Below are 18,337 nucleotides of genomic sequence, written 5' to 3'. Positions count from 1 at the left end.
CGCAATTCCCACAACCGCTACGTTTGAGCTAAAGGGCCATATTCTCGCTCAACTCAAGGAGATCCCTTTTTACGGGAGAGATCATGAAGACGCTTACAAGCATTTGGACGAAGTAAATGATGTGGCCGATTACTTCAACGTGCCTAATGTTCCACGCGAGACCCAGCTTCTTCGAATGCTTCCTGTCACGTTTAAAGGCGCTGCAAAAGATTGGTTAAAATCACTTCCTCCCAGATCGGTCACCACATGGGCCAAGATGAAAGAAGAGTTCATTGACCATTTCTGCCCACCTTCCAAGATAGCCAAGCTAAAGAAAGCCATTGCCAACTTCGAGCAACAACCCGGTGAATCTCTTTATGAAGCTTGGGAGAGATACAAGAGCCTACTTAGAAATTGCCCACACCATGATCTTAATAGCCAATAAGAGGTCTCCATCTTTTATGATGGAGTTAATGTCACCACAAGGCAACTACTCGATTCACAAGGCCCGCTCACCCGAAAGCCACCTCCGGAAATAAAGGAATTAATTGAAGAATTCTCTAAGCATTCTAGAGAATACCACAATCCGAGGAATGAAGTGAGTCGTGGAGCAGTAAACTCGGTGAACGATGGCATGGCGGCGGTAATAGCTAAAGTCGATAGCCTAGACTGAAGAATGACGAAAATGGATCAAACGATCCATGCTATTAGGGTAGGATGCGAAAATTGTGGTGGCCCCCATCTTGCCAAGGATTGTGATCGAGACGGGAATGGAGATAAAAAGGCTCAAGTATTTTATTCCATTGGCGATAGATACGATGAAGACTGGAGGAAACCGAAGAAGGAATGGCTCCCATACGAAGAATATAAAAAGGCTAAGGAGGAGAAATACAAACAGAGGGAGAGGGGATTCTATCAAAAGGAAGAGTCGGTGACGGAAAAAAAGGCAAATTTAGAAGAAATACTCACAAGGTTCATAACCGCGTCCGAGAAAAGACATAATGATCACGATGTAGCAATGCAAGAAACCAGAAACATCTTGAGGAATCAGCAAGCTTCCATTCTCAACATTGAGAAACAGCTGGGACAGCTTGCACATCAAGTGAAAGAAGACCGGGTCAACTTCCGAGCAACACCGAGCCCAATCCAAGAATGGAGAACGTGAGCGTAATAACCTCCAGCAATGAAGAAAAACTTACAGAAGCACTAAGGATCTCCAAGAAGAAGGAAGAGAAGGTAGAAGAATCGAAGCCAGTCAAACCCGACCCGACTCGCCGAGTCACTCCTATGGACTCGACGAGTCCATGCGAAAATGAGAAACCCATCAGTTCTTCGAAACCTTATAAGCCTCCTTTGCCATACCCAACCAGAGCCATGCCTGCAGAAAAAGTTCAAGCCTATAGAACCTTCATGGAGCATGTTAAAGCTTTACAAGTCAATATGCCATTTGTGGAAACAATGCTCCAAACTCCAAAATACTTTAACTCGCTTAAAGGCCTTTTTGCTGCTAGGAAAAATCTGGCTGAAGTCGCGGACATATTGATGAGTGAGCTGCCAGAGAAGAAGGGTGATCCGGGTAACATAGTAATTCCGTGCCAATTTGGTAATGAAGTTTCTACACGAGCATTGACTGATTCAGGTGCAAGCGTTAATTTGATGCCCTATTCATTCTTTAAGAAGCTGAATTTACCAGCACCAAGGCCGATAAATATGAGAATCCATTTGGCAAACAAAACAATAATTCATCCACAAGGCATTTGTGAAGATCTCCTTATCAAAGTGGACAAGTTTATTTTTCCAGTAGACTTCGTGGTGGTGGAAATGGAAGAAGACCCCGAAATACCAATTATTTTGGGAAGATCATTCTTAAACACCACGTGTGCCCTAATTGACATATGTGAGTCTACATTGACATTAAGAGTGGGTGATGAGTCGGTGATGTTTAAAGCTGTTCCAGAAGTCAAGCAAGAAGAAGAAAAGAGAGAAGAAATCTCATTTATCCAATTGGATGATGAGGTATTACAAAAAGAGCTTGAAATTTTACTAAAAGAAGACCCAAGTAAGTTCACGCTACACTCTGAAGGAGTTGAAGATGCTAACAAAGACTTGGAGGAGCTAGAAAAGCTACTGGAAGGAGCCAACTCAGAAAACACTCCAGGATTGATGAAACCCGATCAGACTCGCCGAGTCACCTTAATGGACTCGACGAGTCCAGTCGATTTGGATAAAAACTTGACCAAAGCTGATTTGTTTGTTGACAGTTCTTCACATACCCTGGGTTCAGTTACTGTTTTTGATTCTTTAGAAGAACAATCGGCAGAGGAAGTAAAAGGAATGGAGGTCCAACACGCCGATGTGGCATGCCTTGATACGATGCCATTTGGAGAAGAGTTGAGCACAAAAGAGGATGAAGACATAAAGGGAAGCAGAGTGGAAGCTGATCACCAATTCACCACTAAACCTAGAGCACGGACCATTATGAAATATGAAGTTATTAAAATTAAAGAGAAGGAGGTTCAAGAGTTGGTGAAAAAGAAGGGGGTGAAGAAGAAAAAGAGGAAAAGGCAAGCCCAAGCAGCTGAAGATGAGGCAATGAAAAGGAGAAGAGACGAATTGAAGAGGGCTTACAAGAAAAAGATTTACGCCTACAAGACCAAGTATAAACCACAAAAAGTGAGGCGTACATTCCCGATGCTTGAAGATGACAAAACGTAAATGGGAAGGAGTCTAGCTAATGACTCCTCAAAAAGAATCGCTTGGCGGGAGGCAACCCATTCAATAGAGTTTGATTTCTTTTACTTTTTAGTCTTCTTTTTATTTTTCTTTTTATTTTCCCTTCGTTTTTATTCTTAATCTTCTAAATCATCGGGCATGTCTGCTTGAGAGTTGCATAGCCTAAGTGTGGGGTGAAATGATTCTTAATAGACAGAAAATTTTGAAAATTATGCAAATTTTTAAATGACTCGCCGAGTCTGACCACGACTCGACGAGTCCACAGGGATTCTAGAAAAGCATTTAACTTCGCGACCAGACTCGGCGAGTCTAACCACAACTCGACGAGTCGGTCTTATTTACAGAAAAAAAATAATTTCAAAATTAATTTTACAATGGGTAAGTAGGGTTTTAACCCTAAAGAATCAGTTTCACATCTACACTCGTCGACGGGCCGTTTTTTTTTTTGCAACTCTCTCTCAAGCATTCAAGTTCTTCAAGTTCTTCCAATTTCTAAAAGTTTTAAACTCAAAAGGTAACAACTTTCTTCTTCATTTCTAGTAAGAATGTGATTATAAGGCCATCTATACCTGCAATTGCATGAAAAAGCCGTTTTTGAAAAGTTCTAAATTTCTAGGGTTTTGATTTTTCATGAATTAAGTTGTTTTGAATGCTTATATTGGCCTTAATACATCAATACTAAGTGTTGAGACAAAACCATTGACAGAAATTACAGGTTTTATGGTCCAATTTTATGCGACCCGTCGACTGACTCGTGCAGGTTGCGCGACTCGCTGAGTCGGGCCTGGACTCGACGAGTCCAGTCGAGTTACAGACAGGATCCAGTTTTTAATTATATTCTGTGTTTCTGGGTTTTGTTTACATGTTTTGCAAAAATCATGTTCAGAAGAGGACAGTCTTCAAGTGGCAACCAAGGCGAATTTCCGTGGCTAAATTTCCCACAAATTGAGTCTGCTTCAACGTTGCGGAAATGGAAGAAGAAGTTGGCTGATATTAAGAAGAAGGAGGTCTATGTGCCCAACCGGATCGACTGGGAATGGTTGCAAAGTGTGCGTTTTGAGGAGGAACTCGCTCCTTATCTTTTAAAGGAGTTTCATTATAATGGCGAAACTATGGTGTGTGACGGGTGGAGCCGGGTCTTCCGTATTCAAGAACCGGTTTATTTGGAGCTTTGCTTGGAGTTCTTCTCTACGGTATCTTTTATCGGGGGAGTAGATGTTTTTCACCCGACGAGCTTCAGTTTCTGCCTTGGGGGAGAGTTCCATCAATGCTCAGTGGTGGATCTTGCATGCCGATTGGGGGTTTATGACCAGCCCTTGGTCTCGACACCCATCTTTCAGGCCTTTTTAGCACAAACCCATATGACATTTCCTGAAGGAATTACAAGTGCGGGCTGGTGGAATACCATTGGCAATAAAGTTTACATTCCGAAGTCGGCGCAAGAAGGGAGCATTCGATCCCCAATACACCGCTTAATACACCGCCTCATTTCATCCACCATCAACCAACGAAAGGATGATGACAAGGTTTCCAACCTTGATGTCTTTTTCCTATGGAGCATCATTACACCCGGCGTCTTTTGAAACATCCCTTGGTGTATTGCTTCATATCTTTCGGAGGGTGCGGTCAAAGATCGCAAGACTTCAAGAATAAATGGTGGGATGTTTGTCACTCGATTGGCTAATTCATTCGGGTTGATGAACCGCGGTGCCTGGAACTTCATGACATTGATCCCGACGCCCCCGTTTAATCCCATTCTTTTCCGAAGAGCACGGATAATTAAAGACTATGGTGGTGGCCATTATGCCATCCCAAATGATGACCCCGTTGTTGGTCCCGAAGCACTGGGAAGGAGGGTGAGATCAAGAAGAGAGCGGGATGTGGAGGAAGAGCCGCCAGTGATTCCGGTCGAAAATGAAGACGTACCAATGGATTGGTACAATGTGGAGATGAGGCAGATGCAGGATCAAATGGCGAGGGCGCTTAACTTTGGCAACCAGTCCCACATACGACTTTTTGACCACTTCAATATTCCACATATTGATGGTGGGAATTACCCATTCATTCCATCTTGGGATGAGAGGATTGGTGCGCGACAAAGTGGAGCCGGGGGAAGTGGAGCCGCCAATGATGATGAGGAGGATGAAGATTGATTTTGATGTTTTGTGTTTTTAATCAAACAATTTTATTTTTTTGTTTTGTTTTTTTTTTTGGTGTGTATGCTTTGAGATTTTATTATGTTTAATGGTTGTTTGCTTTAGTTATTTTTCAGGATTGAATTATGATTGCTTGCTTAGGATGGTTTAGAGATGTAAAGCATGGATATTTTCGAGAGTGAGAGCGAGTCAAGGAAGCGAGTTTTTAACGTCAAAGTGTCAAGTCCGGTCTTAGGGGTATGAGCAATTGAGTCCAAATGTGAGGAAGGGTTAAAGAAGTTTTTAGAGGCTAAAACAGTTGCAAAAATACCAAGTTTTTTCGTTCAGTAGCCTACTCGACGAGTGCACTAAGCTGACTCGACGAGTCGCCTTGTATTTCTACATATTCTGAGAAGGCGCGCTGGTACTCGACGAGTCGTTCATTTTTTATACCGACGGACTGCTGATTTGATGCTGCTACTTGTCCTACTTGCTCACTTATTCTTCCATTTCCATTCTTGAAGATCTTACACTGATTTCCGCGTATTTGGAGCGACCCACACGAGTCTTGACACCCAAGGCATGGATGAGATGTTACCATGTCTAAAGTTGATTGAAGTTGGAGCTTAAAATGGAAGTGATCAGCCTATCCACTGCTATCCCAGGGGAGTTTGTTCCAATTCCCTCTTTAGTTCTTTTTATGTTTTTATGGATCATATGCAATGAGGGCATTGCATCACATAAGTGTGGGGTAGGGGGTTGGTTATATAATAGTCAATTTTAAAAAATTCTGCATACCAAAAGTATTATTTAGGATTTAATTAGAAAATTTTGGTAAAAAATTAGGATTCCATGCTAGTATTATGTTGATGATTGCATGAGAACCCAAATGTTTAGTTGAGCCTATACACGTTCTAGTGCATTTGTGGCTTCCTTATTTTAGTGAAATCATGAGACAAAAATACGATCTTGCTCAGCCTGAGGGATGCAATATGTTTAGCAGCCTAAACCTGAAATGTATCCAGGAAAACTGTTATCATTAGCCAATAAAGGTTGAGATTGAGCGCCCCTGCTTAAGCATGTAGGGTTTTGAGTGAAAAAAGTGAGGTATACATGTAAAGAAAAAAAAAAGAGAGAATTACAAGAAAAGTTATTGAATTTTGGAGCAAATAAAGTGAAGATCTAAAGATCAAAATTCCAAGAAATCCAAAAAAGTTGAAGATACCAAAAGTCAATACAAGTTGGTGAATTCAAAGATATCAAAGATCAAATTATCAAGAAAGTGAAGAATTCAAAAAAAATCCATAATGGTATCGAAAAGTTGTAATTCTAGAATATGTATGCTTGGGTTGCTCAATTAAAAATACCTTGAGGGTAAAGAGGTTTTCTGAGGATGGATTCGGAGGGTTGCATAAAATGAGCATAGTTCGGGGTCAGTGGGTGAATGTTTATGAGGATTGTGAGTATTTGGAATATGGGAGGTTCTTTAGGAAAAATTTTAGACACAAATGCATGCGTTGCGGTCTTGGCATAATGGCTGGGTTAGATTGGAGTTGTTATACATAATTCTAATGTGTTAAAATTCAGTTTTGCTTAAGGGCAAGCAAAAGACAAGTGTGGGGTATTTTGATATGTGCATATTTAGTGTGTATTTAGTATAGTTTTTTTATTTATATAGTAGCTAAATTATCGCATATTATGGACAAAAGGTACTTAAAAGTGTTAAATTATGTTTTTCAGTCCAAAGATGAAGCTCGGAAGCAAAAGGAAGCAAGAGAAACAGTTAGGAGTTCGAGAGTGGAATGAAGAAGGAAAAAAACACTAAAAAAAGCTTCTACTCGTCGAGTCAGATAGCTACTCGACGAGTCCAGTCGAGGAATCAGAAGGATAATGACTCGGGATCCCAGATAGTTATCGCAATACGGGGAATGTGAGAGGGACTCGGCGAGTCACCACTTGACTCGACGAGTCGGATCCTATATTTAAAGATAATTCCACAGATCGAGAGGGGAGAGTTCTGGAAGAGTTCTGGGGGAGTTCTGGGAAGTTTTAGAAGTGCTTAGCTTCGAATAAGAAGCCAGAAGAACCCTAGAAGTCGACCAAGGAAGCTAGAACCCAATTCCGGGAGTAATTAAGGCATAATTCCACCATTCTACTTATTTCTTTTGTTTTGTCAACATGATTAAGCAACTTGAACTTATTTGTTTGCTGTTATTTACCTTAGTTATGAACTAAATTCTTTAAACTTCTATTTGGGGATACGAAATTGGTAATATGGTTTGATTCTTGGTAGGATTAATTCTATGTTGGTTAATTTAGTTATTTTAGCTTGCTAAAGAACCTTGTGTGTGAATGATAATTGATTTTCTGTTAATAGGGAGATAATTAATTAGCATGAACATCTATTAGTTATCAATCTCATATGCTTAGTGAACACTTTTTGTCATATGTCTAGTGTAATGAACATGAAACTAGGATTAATAAGAAAATCAAGTAAATTTATGTGCAAGCTTGTGAGATGACCATTGAACAAGAAGTTAATTAAAAGATAAATTAATTAGCTATTGCAAGTCTAACTTAACCCGAATATTAAGGGTACACCCTGAGTATATATCATTAGTGTGCTCTTCTTTCCCATTAGCCATTTCTACTACGTATGTATCTTTTAATGAATGAGGGTTTTGTTTTAGTAATTGTTTGAATTGATGGCTCACAAAACTCCTCTCTGCTCCACTATCAAATAGTACGCATGCATATGTGTTATTGAGGAGAAACGTACCAGAAACCACCGAGGGGTCCTTGACTGCTTCTCCGTGTCCCATTTTCACGACTCTCCCTACACCTCCATCATTGGTGTTTCGTGCTTTTGGGCAGTTTCTTTTGAAGTGCCCTGCCTCTCCACAGCCGTAACAGGTTTGACTTGCTCCGATGTTGGCGGCTGGGGCGACTTGAGGGGCGGATTGGGATGGCACTTTAAAAAATCGAGCAGTGTGCCCCTTCCGGTTGCAATTACTGCAGTGCATTTCCCGACAAGCACCAGTATGGTGGAAGTTGCACTTGTCGCACTTGGGAAGAGTTCCCGCGTATTGCTTTGGTGGCGCTGGAGTGGTAGCAGTAGTGGCTGCACGGACAGCAACAGTCTGTTGCTTCTTTGTGGGGTCCTGCGTTGGTTGTTTCTTTTTACTGTTCCAGAACTTCCTCTTGTTGTTCCCTCCTTTTTTTTGGTCGGTGGTGGCGACCATGGTGCCACGGCTGGCCCTATGATCGATAAGTTGTTGTGCCAATTCCTTGGTACTCTCAAAGGTAGTAGGTTTTGAGGCCATAACACTATCATGAATCTGGGATGATAGCCCCCAAAGGTATCGTTCTACCTTTTCCCCTCCGGAGTGACCATTGCAGGACAGAGGAGTGCTAGGTCATTGAATCGGGCGGTATAAGCTTCGAGATCCGTCCCCGACATCTTGAGATTCCAGAGTTCTTCTTCGAGTTTTTGTATTTCTCCCCTCGGGCAATACTCCTTTAACATCAACGCTTTTAAGTTTTCCCAGCCTATGGAGTTAGCCACTGCAGGAGTAAGTGACTTAACTCGGCCATTCCACCAAGTAAGAGCTTTTCTTGTGAAAGTGAATGTCGCATACTTGACCTTGCTCGCTTCGGGACAAGCACAGATTTCGAAGACTGCTTCGGTCCTTTCGAACCATTTCATCAGCGCTATGACACCCCCGCTTCCGTCGAAAGGATCGGGTTTGCCATTCGTGAAGTCTTTGTAAGAACACTCCTTAGTACGCCCCGTGCTGTCCCCCTGATTCGAGTTAGTATTCCCGGATCCGGAACCGCCAGAACCATTTGTACCCATTTGCGACATTGCTGCTGCCACGACTGCTGTTACTACAGCCCGAAACATCACAGGATCAAACTCCGGAGGTGGTGGCGGAGGGGGTGGTGCTGAGTTTCCGGAAGGTCTTGGTCTTTTCCTTGGTGGCATGGTTCTGACATAAAAATAAAAAGAAAAGACTTGTCGGTAAGACTTCAATGGTGATAACGAGTCGAGCGTTACTTGTTTCATCTCAATTGTATTTTATCCGAGTTTATTAATTTAGAAGGTAATTCATCGAAAAGTTTATGCAATTAATCTTATGAATTAAATAGTGTTGACCCGAGCAGAGTCATGTGTTTGGTTCGTGTCAGCATCCAAGGAAGTAAAATACATGCCAGATTCATTGATAATTTGTTAGTACATATTGTTTTGAGGAATTTGACCTCACAAGGGTCTACATTACATCATAATAAAAGATAAAGTTTTGGCAGTACAAAAGCCCCTTTGACTAGTGTAATCACTTAGTCGTGGGGTTAACCTATTCGCAATAAAGAGTAGCACCAACGCATACTCGAAATCCTAGATTTATAACAAAACATGAGCAGTGTGAACACTACTCGCGGCGGATGGTATTTGGTTCATGGTGGCCCTGAGATGAGGTCGAGGCTCCCTGAAGCTCCGCATTCCGGTGTTCGGCCGCGATCACTCTCTCCTCGAGAGCTGCGTTCCTCTCCTGGTACTCCCTTACCTCCGCTCGAGCAGTGGTAAGATCCTCGATGAGTTGGTCCACTGGATAGAAGTCCCTCTCCAGATCCCAGGTGCGTGCATCGGTGGTTGCCGTAATAGCGCTGAGATTTCGAACCTGGTCTGCCATTTCCCTACTCTGGTTCCCCAAGTTCGTGATGTGCTGGGTCATAACGGGGAGAGCTCTGTCAACCGGTCCCCCGTGACTGAGGTCATAGTAACCTCGTTGGTCGCCATATGGTGACCGTTGGCGCTGTTGTTGGCTCCACCTTTCGATTGTTGTTGCCCAATGGGGTTCAGGCTTGTTGTGCCCCCAACGGTTTGCAGGTACCCTCGCGATGTAAAGAGGGTTGAAGACTTCCTCCTCTGGCTCTTCTTCACCTTCGTCCTCATCCATGTCCACCTCGTCGTCTTCCTCTTCTTCTTCTTCTTCGTCTACCTCCTCTTCTTCCTCTTCGGGTTCTTCTTCGGGATCCTCTTCAGGATCCTCTTCAATCCAGCCGGCATTTCCCTGATTGGGAAAATATGGGTCTCCTGGTAGGTGAAATGCTGCCATGTCGTCTGCGCGAGAATAGGGGTGTAAGAAGCAGATAGCAGTTAATATTAATAATATTGCGATATAGCAACATACAAATACTCTTATAGTATTTTAAATGTTTAGATTTGGTTCTTATAGCATTCTTTGTAGGGTGAAGTTAGGTTATTAGATTTGTTGCCCTCCTACGACTATCCCCCGATATGAGTAAGTCACTTCCCGGACGAATATAGTTGATCAGGCTATATCCTTCCCAAAACTGATTACTCATACCAGGGCATACTCGTAGATTTCAACTCCTCTTCTTTTAGTTTATGTTCTTCTAGTTATGACACTACGCGAGTATGCAATGCATGTAGGTATACTTTTAAACAAGAATCTATTCATTTTCTAAAAGTATAACCCGTTAGGTTGTTTTAAAATCAGAGACTCTTAGTCCCAATTGTGTTTATAGTTTGTATATCCTATGTTGTTTGATATACTTAATTCACTATAAACCGTGCTCTGATACCAATCTGTCACACCCCCAAACCAAGGATGGCAGAAACGTCCGGGGGTGGAGGACTTCATGTGTAGTATCATAACAACAATGACAATAGTGATGAAAGTAAACACAACCAACATATATATAATTGAAAGAGTTACATCATTGTATGAATTACATGTTTCAAAATCAATTACAATATGTTGACAAAATATGATAAGTTTGACGCCTCAACGTCCCATCCTCAAAAGCACTTTGTTACCTGTTTAGCGATTTCCTAAGAATACAAGTTGTTTAAAAAAAAATGTCAACACAATGGTTGGTGAGTTCATAAACTTTTGACAGTAGGAGTTGGAAAATCGATCTTTATAATGAGTTGTATGTTAGTCGAAAACCGGGAGAAAAGGGACTTCCAGCGAGACCTCTCGGTCCTAGGCCGAGGTTCGGTCCCTAATGATGCTAGGCGCGAAGCGAAGGGAGGCGAAGGCTCGGTCCGAAGGGTCAGAACCGAAATGGACCGAAGGTTCGGGTTCGGGTGATGTGCGAGGTTCGGTTCCAGGAGCCTTCGGGTTCGGTTCTTTGAGTGAGGTTCGGTTCGGCAGACTTCGGCTTAGAAGGGTTCGGTCCCTTAAGAGGACTTTCGGGTCCTAAGAGAACTTTCGGGTCCTAAAAGGAGTTTCGGCTCCTTAAGTCCGTTTATCGCGTAGACTTCCGTTTTTGGGCTGTTTTCGCCAAATTCGAGGGTCGGGATGCCCCGAGTGATTATAGAAAGTTGAGAGAGATTTGAGAGAGATTCCACATACTTAGAGAGATTTGGGAGAGATTTGACCTTCTTGGAGAGATTTCTCATACAAAGAGATATTTGGGAGATATTTCACATACAAAGAGATATTTGGGAGAGATTTTACATACTTAGAGAGATTTGGGAGAGATTTGACATTTTTGGAGAGATTTCTCATACAAAGAGATATTTGGGAGAGATTTGACCATAGAGAGAGGGAGATAGAGTGGAAACGACTGAGAGTGGTTTCATGTGTGACAATTGTGAGTGTTTGGCTCTGCAACACAAGGTCCGTAGACCCCGTTAAGCCATGTTTTAGGATCTTACACACTCCCGATGAGTATGCAATATTTTTTTATTGTTCTTGTTCATTGTTTAGCACTAAGGTTAAGGAAATTTAAACACACAAACTTTCCAAGTGATGTTTTCTCATTAAAATAGTGAGTTATACAGTAACTACATAACGTGCGCCCCAATACACAAGGTTAAACGAGTCGATCGGTTTGACTTGATGACTTTGACTTGACTCGAAATTGAAGATTGTCACAATTTTTGCCTGGATTAAGGATCAAATGACCAATTCAAAAACTTGCGATATGGTGGAGAGGTTGTTGGGTGGGATATGGAATGAATGCAGACCGAGTCAAGATCCATCCGGGTTTAATACCTATGTTTGACTAAATAAGACTCATTCAAACGATAATATATAGACTTTTTCTGCATGCATAAATTCATTGTATATATTATATAAGTTCTTGTACCTCTTAAAATTCAGCTAAACATGCTAAATGCTTATTAAGGTGTATATATATATATATATATATATATATATATATATATATATATATATATATATATATATATATATATATATATATATATATATATATAATATGTTTTTTTTTTTAAAATTTTTTCAATAATTATTTTAGTAATAATTACATTACTCCAAAATAAGAGTGCAATTTAATAATATTCTTTTTATTTTTTTAGGAGTTTAATGCTTATTTATTTTTTCTTGAGTAATAATTTTTTATTTACCTCTATAAAGCACTATTGCTAACAGTCAAGCTATAGCAAAGAAAATCTACTTCAGGAAAGGTCCGATCTTTTACATGCATTGACCAATGAAATGCATAATAAAATCTGATAAAGAAGTCAACAAAGATGGAAAATATCCTTGTAAACTACTACTTTTTATATAAACTTTAACTATGATGTTATTTAGTATGGTGAAAATAATTTAGAAATTTATAGTGATGAACTTGATTTTATAAATGTAAAATTGTATTTATTTTTAATTGTTGTATTTGTACCTTTCATTTATATATTCACATAATTTGTTTTTACATAAAACAGAAATCCCTTAGAATGTATATCATAAAACAAATATGTAAAAGCTTATTTATTATCATATAATAAATAAATTGATAAAGTGGTATGGTAAATGTTAAACTGATTATCTTTTTAATCTATAAAAATATTGTTTTTTTAAGCAAAAGATTAAATTACATCTCATCCAGATTTTTTCTATACAAAATTCAAAATTGTGCAGAATTTTTAGTGATGTTACCACTTAGCACACATTGAACAAGAAAAATACAACTTTTATCTGTTTTATAATTGTTATTTCTTGAAGCCATTATTTATTTATATATGTAAATTGAATAAGTGTACTTTTTTTAGTTTTTTATATGTATACCAACTCATCTATTTCTTTTACCGATTATGATTCCATATATGCAAAAGTTTTTCAAACAACGTTATCTATGTACAAATAATAGCTGGTCATCATGTTAAAAAAATACTTATGTCAATAATTATTCTATGTCCATTATTAAATGATATATATTTCATTCAAAATGAAAATAAAAATAACTCGGCTTACCTTTACTATTATAATTAATAAAAGTGAAGGCCATTTTTTTTTTTGAAATGTTGATGTTTTTCTACAGAAAATGGACAGCATAAATGACAACTGTAGAAGTTCTTAGTCTCACATAATTCGTAACAATTTTTTTTTTTTTTTTTTTTTTTTTTGGGATCAACCCTATTTTTTAAACATAGATGTCTAATGTATATTATCTTTTAATATTTGTATTTAAGATTTAATATTTTATGCGAAGTAAGTTTTAGAAACCTTTTTTTTGTTTATAATTAGTTAAATCTTTGTTATTCTACTGCTAATACTTTGCTAAATATATGAACGATTGAAAAATCATGTGATTTTGTTTACGCCTAATCCATCAAACAACAAATTGATTCATTACTTGATTGAAACTACAAATGAAGATTATATACGAACCTCTAGAAAAGGAAAACCAGCTAATCAACTAATAACTAACAAGTAGTTAAATTACTAAACTACCCCTGTCAGTTAGAACGGTAATAATTAAGCGCCCCTCAAGATGGAGATTCAAGAATAGATGTTCTTTAATCCCATCTTGAACATAAAAGGTATCAACTTTGTAGCTGGCAACGGTTTAGTGAACATGTCGGCTAACTGATCGGAAGATCTGATTGACATCCATTTGATTGTTTGGTCAACAACCTTATCTCTTACAAAGTGGCAGCCTACCTCAATATGTTTCGTACGTTCCTGAAATGTTGGATTTGTAGTAATTTGTATTGCTGCATCATTATCACAAAAAAGAAGCACGGAATCAACATGATCAACATTGAAATCTTTTAGTAATTGTTTCAACCATATAAGCTCAGAAGTAGCAACTGCCATAACTCTATATTCTGCATCTGCAGATGAATGAGAGATTATTGACTGTTTCTTTGACTTCCATGAAACAAGAGAATTTCCCAAGAATACACAAAACCCAGTGATTGAACGTCTTGAATTTGGACATTTAGCCCAATCTGAATCACAGAAACCTTTAAGATGAATAGAAGATGAGGAAGAGAAGAATATTCCTTGACCAGGAGATCCTTTAAGATACTTGATTAGATGTGTTGCAGCATTGAAATGTTGAACTTTGGGTGTGGACATGTATTGAGACAACTGTTGGACAATAAAGGTTATATCTGGTCGTGTAATATTGAGATACAATAAACGACCAACAAGCCTCCTATATTGAGAAGGATCTTTGTAATCATCTCAATTTGCACATAAGTTGACCCTGGGTTCCATGGGAGTAGACTTAGGTTTAGCACCTAACAAACCAGCATCTTCAATAAGTTGCAATGTATAATTGTGTTGTGAGACGAAAATGGTCTCCGTGGATTTGGCAATTTCCAATCCCATAAAATAAGCCAATTTGCCTAAGTCTTTCTATTTAAACTTATTACTTAGTAATTGCTTCAAACCCATAATTCCTTTTTCATATGAACCAGTGATGATTATATCATCAACGTATACTAAGAGAGCAACATAAGAATCACCAGATCCTTTATAAAACAAGGAGTAATCAGATTTTGATTGAACAAAACTGGATTTAAGCATGAATTGTGAAAACCTTTCAAACCACTGTCTTGATGCCTGTTTAAGACCATAAATGGACTTATTCAATTTACAAACAAGTCTTGAAGAGCTTTTAGAATATTGTGAAACGTCAAGACTAGGTGGGATGTCCATGAATACTTCTTCATGCAATGCTCCATTCAAAAAAGCATTGTTGACATCTAATTGCACCAATTCCATTTCTTTATAGCTTCAATGGCAGGTAATATCTTAACAGTAACTAATTTGGCTACTGGTGAATATGTCTCAAAATAGTCTATTCCTTCCTTCCGGTTAAAACCCTTTGCCACAAGTCGGGCTTTATACCTTTCGATCTTCCTATCACTACCATGTTTAATCTTGTAAACCCATCTGCATCCCACTGAATTCTTTTCATTTGGTAAAGGAACTACATCCCATGTATTGTTGGCCTTCATAGCATTCAGATTCCATAGCATTACACCACTCAGGATATTGGGATGCTTGATTATAATGTTTGGGCTCAAAATTGGCTGAAATAGACATGACAAAAGCTCTATGTCTACGAGAAAGTTTATCATAAGATAAGACATTTTGTATTGGATAATGAGTAGGTGAAGTAGAATTATTATCCAAATCAATTGAATGAGAAATTTGATTACAGTGAAAATCTTGCAAATAAGAAGGAGGATGAGAGTATGAGACACACGAGTGGTTCTTCTTAAGGTATTAAGTTGTTCCAGAAATCATTGAATTAGAAGATGGAATAGAAGGTTGAATGGAATGTGACTCATAAATTGAATTATTATCATTGAAAATACGAGGCAAAACAGTATCTTGAAACGGATCAGATTGACTAGAAATGTTGTTTGAGGACAAAAAAGGGAAAATTTGTTCATGAAAAACAACATCTCTAGAATAGAAAATCTTATTAGTATGAAAAATCAAGAAGCTTGTAGGCTTTCATACTTGGGGGGGGGGGGGGGGGATCAAATTTCAAACGATTATTGGTAAGAGTAAAGGCATAAGTCAAACATCCAAAGGAACAAAGATGTAAATAATTAGGAGAAGTACCAAATAAACGTTGATATGGACTGACATTTTTGAGAACTTCAAAAGGTGTTCTATTTATCAAATATGCTGCAGTCAAAACACATTCTCCCCAAAACTGAATAGGAATTTGAGACTGAAACAATAAAGAACGAGCAACATTTAGTAAATGTTGATGTTTTCTATTATAAGATCCTACTTTTTTAGTCATTTCTCGATTATAGCATTCGACTTTACGAATTGCATACAAATACATAATTTTCTATTTGTAAAAATACACATATACATACATAATACATATACAAAAACACATATACATAGATGATATAAATAGAAATACACATATATGATACACATACAAATACATGATACAAATACAAATACACAAATACATAAATAATACACATAAAAACACATATACATAGATGAATACATAGAAATACATAAGAAATGCATTATACATATCAAAATAATAATAATAAAAAAAGAAAACAGATAATAAAGGAACCTATTGTGCTGTAATCTGGCAGAGAAGGGTGGTGGTGGCGGTATTTTGGTAGTAGGAGCGTTTTTTCGGCCAGCACGATCGCTGCCAGACAAATTCTGGCAGAAAACAAGATTATCCGGCAGAGGTTAGCAATTCCGGTAGAGGACTAACACAATACAACACGTATGTCACTGGGGAGAGAAGAATGAAAACAAAAAGCATTAGAGACGGAGGTTTCCAGAGCTCACATGTCGTCGTCGGTGATATATACACGGAATTCTCGACGGAATTGATGGAATGGAAGTAGACGGAGACGAAATTGACGGAAGACTGTGGTAAATCACAGGTGGAATTTTACAGAGAAAAGATGGAATTTTACAGAAAAAAGTGAAAGCAGTAGAACGAAAAGAATGAGTTGCATCGGTGTGTTAACAGTAAATTTGGTATTTCTAAATAAGATTGTATAAATATAATATTTTGATATATTATACCAACTTTTAACAAATAGTGGTGTACTCGCTAATGTAATATGAAATCAGCCAGCAACAATTTATAGGTACTTAAATAATCCTTGAGATAGTAGGTATCTAAAACTCCAACAAAATGCTAGTGCAAATTAGTAGGTATAAAGTCACTTTAGCGCATTTCTCATACATCTTCTTTTGACACGTTCTGATTCACTTCTCAATGGCAATTTTATCTCTATGGTCACCTTCCTGTAAGGGAATATCGTTGTCTGTGGAATTGATGATCTACAATAAACAAACAAATTATAAATTTGTAATCTTAAACATATTCTAAAAAGCATAAAAAATTAAAGGTAAATGATAAAGCAAATACCTGAGGCGACCGGTTATGGCCTACAAAAAAAATCAGTGTTATGATACTTATAATCGTGTCAATTTGTTTGAGGGTTTTTTTGAATTTTCTATTAATTTTCCACCCCAGCGCAAATTTATAGGCGTAATTGTGTTCTTGGCTTTTAGTGACAAGCACATAAGTCCTGCGGAGGGCCTCCTCCAAGTCCACCAAAGGTTCTCTTATTGCGGAAGCATTGTAAAGATCAAACACTCTTAGCTCAACAAGCAAATTTCCAATAAATTTTATACGTCTGAAAAGATCTTTGCATGCATCTGAATTTTCAGCGGCTCTGGTATTTGCATCCAGAATCAATTTTGTTAGAGTAATTGCGTCCATTTCAGCTAAATGTGCCATTATCCACAACGTTACCAATTTGTTCCAACACTTCTGAAGAATTGAAACAAATAATCTCTGCGAAAATTATGAGAATAATTCATTGAATCATATCTTAATGGGATTATCAGTAAAATCAAAATCGATTTATAAAACAGAAATATCTAAAGTACATTAAACAAAATCAACAGACTCGCTACTAATTATCTTGAATGTTAATGTAAGCCAAGAAACACAATTAACAAACTAAATATTAAACTTCTGAATGAATTTGAAACAGAAAACGTTTGATGATTTTTACAGATCACAAATTGTATATATAAAAAAATGAAACTTACACGATGAAGTAGCAAATGTTGCTTTTAACTCTTAATCTAAGCTCTGAGTGGGAGAAAAAAAGGCAACGAAAAATATCTGGAAGAGAAAGTAGTCTTAGGGTTATGACGAACACATTGCATATGCATGTGCATCCTTTTTATATATAGAGATTTTGGCGTAGTGTACAAGCCAAATACGCTTCTACAACTATGTTTCCTAATTAGAATTGAAGTACGGTGCTTGGTTTAAGTTTCAACACCCTAAAACCAATACACTTGTTTCCTTCTATTGTAGCAGCCCTCCAACTTCTCAGCAGCAACACTTTTGGTCCTTCTATCTTTAACACGTCTCAATGAATTGTACAATAGTTCCAAATACACCTTGAAAACAATACAATGTGGGTGATCCAATATGTTTATTATTTCCATAGTAGAATTGAATATCCATCTGGTATTTTTAACACCCCAAAAATGATACAAAGTGTCTAGTTGATCCAATAGGTTACCAAAATAATAGAGATATCGATTTTTGTCAAGCGTAAAGATAATTTATAATATCACAAAATTCCACACATTTTTTAATATTTTATGAAAGAAGGAAAGAGAGGGATAAGACATATGTGTCGACTAATGTTCACTACGAGAAATGCTAGT

The 18,337-nt window shown here is 38.0% G+C and overlaps 1 non-coding gene across 1 annotated transcript; it reads right to left on the bottom strand.

Moving 5' to 3' along the window:
- Positions 1-304: 304 nt before the first annotated feature.
- Positions 305-411, bottom strand: LOC128132505 (small nucleolar RNA R71). The gene has a single exon (XR_008230559.1). It is a non-coding gene; the product is annotated as a small nucleolar RNA R71 (small nucleolar RNA).
- Between the last annotated feature and the right edge of the window lie 17,926 nt (positions 412-18,337).

The sequence above is a fragment of the Lactuca sativa genome, chromosome 2 (genome assembly GCF_002870075.4).
Source record: "Lactuca sativa cultivar Salinas chromosome 2, Lsat_Salinas_v11, whole genome shotgun sequence".
NCBI lineage: Eukaryota > Viridiplantae > Streptophyta > Magnoliopsida > Asterales > Asteraceae > Lactuca > Lactuca sativa.
The sequence above is the reverse complement of the archived record's forward strand: the minus strand, read 5'-3'. Positions and strand labels throughout refer to the sequence as shown.